Source organism: Numida meleagris, chromosome 3 (assembly GCF_002078875.1).
Source record: "Numida meleagris isolate 19003 breed g44 Domestic line chromosome 3, NumMel1.0, whole genome shotgun sequence".
Classification (NCBI taxonomy): Eukaryota; Metazoa; Chordata; class Aves; order Galliformes; family Numididae; genus Numida; species Numida meleagris.
This window is the reverse complement of record NC_034411.1, coordinates 36,220,233-36,225,193: the sequence shown is the minus strand read 5'-3', so window position 1 is coordinate 36,225,193 and position 4,961 is coordinate 36,220,233. Positions and strand designations below refer to the sequence as shown.

General features: G+C 37.2%; 1 protein-coding gene across 23 annotated transcripts in view; it reads right to left on the bottom strand.

The window, feature by feature from the left end:
• Window positions 1-4,961, bottom strand: part of RGS7 (regulator of G protein signaling 7) — a 271,402-nt gene that overhangs the window by 41,492 nt on the left and 224,949 nt on the right. The gene's annotated exons all lie outside the window — the stretch shown is intronic.

Genomic DNA, 4,961 nt, shown 5'->3' with positions numbered 1-4,961 from the left:
TTTTTTTTCACCACAATAGCATTTCTTCTACCTAGCAACAAAAGTCAATTTTCATTCTTATTGAGTACTAAATCTCAGAATATCTTGTAACTCTCAAACTCAATGATAGGTTGAAAAGTACAAAACTCCGCATGACAGTCAATTTAAAGGCTGAAAGCAATTTCATGGGACAGTATACTGAGATATAAAGTTAAAAAGAAAACAGTGCATCTACTTTAGGATTATGGCAGCATCTGGTCATGAAGAAGAAGCTTTTAACAGTATCTCAGCCTTTGAATGCAGCAATTTGAATAGCAGGCACAGTTACGTAAGGTACAAACTGTTGTAGTTTTTTTTAGTTTTCAGCTATGGTTTGTTAAAAACACGTGTTAAAAAAACAAAACATAACATAAAACTCATCTGAAGGCTCTTGTTTTAAAAGATTTCAAGTCCGCCAGCGCTGAATTGGTATAACCAGATCTAGCACCTTGATCAGGTAACTTACAAGTTTTGCAGACTGATGATAACAGGAGATTCTGAGAAACTTTTAGTAACGGAAGAAGGGCAAAGCATACTGTCTAGAAGGAGACTCAACCCAATACTGAACTTCTACAGCGTCTGGTAGAATCCTACTGAAACCTGGCTATTTACAACCTATTGGGGTGATGTTATGTTGCTGTGGCACAGCAGGAGCAGCAGCAGAATGATACAGGTAGGGAATTCAGGAAGCTTCAGTGAGAAGGGTAAGGCAGAGAAAGGTACTATCACAGTACTATCACAACCTAGGGTAACAGCAGTGGCTTAGCATGTCACCACTATTACAAGAGTGTTCTAATAATATGATTCAAATTATAGCACTGGAAGCACCTAAAAGAATCAGGCTCATAATTCATACTTTATTCTCAATTAATGAATATTTATTAAAATGATTCTTGATATAAGTTTTCTTGTTTCCACAGTGCTGCCACACTTCATCTGTCAATATTTAGGAATAAATACCAAACATCTTTTCAATTAAAACAAAAATAAAAGCTTGCATCATTTGAACATCTTGCCAAAATAATTCAGAGTCCTTGCTGGAAAACCTTTGCTTTGCTGGACAATGTTTCCTTTTATTCATCTGCCCCTATTAACATAATAAGTATGTGTTTGGATACAATTACATCCAGCTGTGTTTTGTGTTGCTTTTTTAACTGGACTGCCATAGTTCAAATAGTGAGATGCCTGTCAGAGTGCTAGGCTGCAAGATTCCCATTTAGTGTGTAGTATATAATTTGCATACTAATACCATAAATAGTTTTCAAACAGATTTCCTAGAAGACTTGAAGCCTCTTATATAAAAGTAAATAGAATGCTTATATCTTTCAGAACTAATATACCATATGAAAACAGTCCCCCACAGCCACACACACATAGGAAGCTCTAGTGACCTTGCTGAAATTGTCATACAGCAAGATCATAACCAGGATAGAATTAGGCTCTTATCTGATATTAAATAAGATGTCTGAAAAACTGACACATATTCAAAGGAAACTAATTTTCTTTTCATCCATCAGTTAACACAGTCTTCTCTCAAAAGTATAAATGACACTGTGTTAATTTACACAGAATTGCAGGAGTTGGAAGGGACCTCAAGAGATCATTGAGTCCAACCCCCCTGCTAAAGCAGGTACCCTACAATGGGTTGTGCAGGTAGGCGTCCAGATGGGTCTTGAATACCTCCATAAAAGGAGACTCCACATCCTCTCTGGGCAACCTGTTCCAGTGCTCCATCACCCTTACTGCAAGAAAGTTCTTTTGCATGGTTGTATGGAACTTCCTATGTTCAAGTTTTAGGCTATTGGCCCTTGTCCTACCACTACACACCACTGAGAAGAGCCTGGCCTCATCCATTTGTCTCCCAACTCCCTGTAGATTTTTATAAACACTAATTAGATTCCTCCTCAGTCTTCTTATCCCCAGGCTGAACAGACCAATGATGATAAATTCAGTGCTGAATTAAACAGATGCAGATAAATATTTAAAAACCAAAAAATAAAAACAACAACACATGCAGAAGAATTTATTTATCCCTACGTCAGTTATTGAACAATCACCTTAGCATGAATCCCTGGCAACACTACTTTCTATTGATACTGTCTAGGAGGCTACATAGTAGGATTACACCAAGAAACACAGCAGAACTATGAAGCTTCCCTTGCTTTGCATCACACAGCTGGTGAGGTGGAAAACTTTATGTGGATCTATGGACAACATTTGAACAAAAACACCTGAGGGTATGATTAGTTAAAAAATGTACAATTGCTACCAACATCTTCATATGTAACAAACTCTGTATGATCTACTTGTAATGCTAGTAAGTGCAAAATCCTCAAAAAAAAAAAAAGTAAATTGGGATATTGTTGTCTTTCTTAAAGAGTATGGCAACATAACTGTAAATCTACTTAACTTTTCTTAACCAGAACTTCCTTGTATGTGATACAAATAAACTCATATATGTGGGAAGGGACAACCTCATGCATTGCAACAGGGTAGGAATTGCCTGCCTATGTTGCTGCTCTGTAGAAGCTGATCTGAAGTAGAAGTTAAGTATGAATCAGCAGAGTGTCCTTGCAGCCCTACAGGTTAACCACACATCCAGCTGCATCACCAACAGCACAACCAGCAGGCAAAGGGAGCAGTTAATTCTTTTGCTTAGCATCTTGAAGATAATACATCTGGAATCCCAAGTCCAGTTTTGGGCCCCACAGACAATGCACGATATACATTCAAAATGGAAAAATCCAGTGGAGGAATAGCAAAATGATCAGAAGGCTGGAGGTATGACAGACAAAGAGAGACTGAGGGAATTGGACTTATTTATCTTTCAGTAGGAGAGAGCTAACTGCTGTCTTCTGCTGCCTGAAGGGGGCTTGCAGAGCTGGACTTGTTCCAGAGGTGCACCGTGAAAGGATGAGAAACAACAGTCAGAAACTGCAGTAATGGAAAGTGCTGCTAACTTCAAAGGAAATATTCGTCATTATAGAAAGAAGTTGCTTAGAGATGCTGCAGAATTTCTATCCTTAGTGATTTTCAAACCTTGCGTAAATTAGGGCCTGGACAATTTTATTCAGCTTAGAATTTAGCACTGCTATGAGCAGGAGGTTGAAATCGAGGACCTCCAGAGGTCCCTCTCAGCCCGTGTTTTTGTGATACAGGCTATGATTTCTACAAAGAGCAGGGAATGAAATACAAATAATCCACACTGTGGAACACTCCAATGAAGTGCTCATGGCAGTGTGAAATTCATCACCCTGCCCTCCTCTCTCCACAACAGCAGAATGGAAAGACAAGACTGGTAGTTCCTTCCTCTGCTCTCTGACAGCCAGTGGTGTATGTTCTCAACTCATAAAAATAAACTAAGTGTGGATTTAAGGAAAACTAAATCTCACAGCCTCTTCAGCTAGAAAAGCATAGGTGATATTTAAAATAATTACCTCCTTTCAATGTGCACCCCCGTAAGTTCAGGGTACATTAAAGCAGTAAATGCTTTAATATCCCTCATAAAATGTCACTGGGTTTCAGTGTCAATTCAATTTGAAACAGATTTCTATATTTGTTTTGCAAGCAGGGACTAACTGGTTAAATGTAATAAAAAGTAATGAATTTAATGCTTCAGATTTATGCAATTTAACATGACATAGCTCAGTTCCTACTTGGAAAACAGAGAGTAAAAAAAGGTAAAAGTTAGTGCAAGTAAGTCAGACACACAAATGTAAAGACAAGACAGGTTGGAAACTGTCTTTTGAACTATTTTTAACAGGAGACTATCACAAATATAGTAAGCTTAGAATTTGAAATATCCAATATCTCAAATGTTAGTGTTGCTTTCTGTAGCAATCTATTCTGCTATTTCTGTCATTATGTCTGTTATTTTCTTAGAAAAGGAGTCTTCTAAACCTCACCAGTCACTATTCATATTACTCACTTCTAAATGAGGGAAATTAAGATAATTAGATAATAAATACTTTGAAGAATACCAGAGTTAATTTTTATCTGTCATTTTTATATTCCAGTGAGTTAGCTGGACTGTGCATAGTTGAAAATCAAACAAGAGGATGAAAGATTATAAAAAAAGAAGTGAGGCAAGGAAAAAAATGCAGTGGGGCTCAGTTGGAAAAAAAAATAAATGAGGAATCCCCAGGTTGACTCTGGATATGTGGGAAAGTTTATTTTTCTCAGACAAAGTCTAGCGTCAAAGGAGACATTAAAATCCTTTACTGAGCAAGATGTCAGTAATGGCTAGGAGCGTCTCTCACAGAGAAAAAGGCAGGCTATGCTCTCCTGCAATGCAGCAATTTTTCATTTCCCAGAGATGCAAGTTATTGGAGTGTGCAGAACCTGCGGAGGCTTATAACGAAAAGGCTGAGGTTTAGGTACGATTTTTTTGATATTTTTGCTTTTTGCCTCATTTTACTCTATGTTATGCACTTCAGGGTCAATGTGTAAAAGGGGTTTGCCATGTAGGAGCTCAACTATTAATGACTTTGATGGTGCAATGGAAACATTTCCAATGTGCTGAGTACAAATGGTCAGCTCTTTTAAAAAGATTTAGAAAAACAGCTTTTATCTGTATCAGCTTAAAGTCCTGTCAAAGGATGGTCGCTCTTTTTCAATCCTTTGAAAGAAAATCAAAAAACTGTTTTCCTGCTGTTTATCTAACAGCTCACTTTACAACTATTACATCAATCAGCCTCAAATAATGACAAAAGTAAAAATAAAATTCCAGTAGCCATAGATTAAATTCCATGGGAACATTATAGAAATTTTAATAAGTAGATAAGTTTGATGATGACTTTATATACAGATACTACCAAGTTGTTTCAACTCCCTACAACTCCAGACCACATTTCTCTAAAACCTATTGTAAGTTAGCTCATCTGGGAAGTACTGTGATGCTTCCCAATTACCACTGATAAATTATATTTAACGATTAGGAAGCA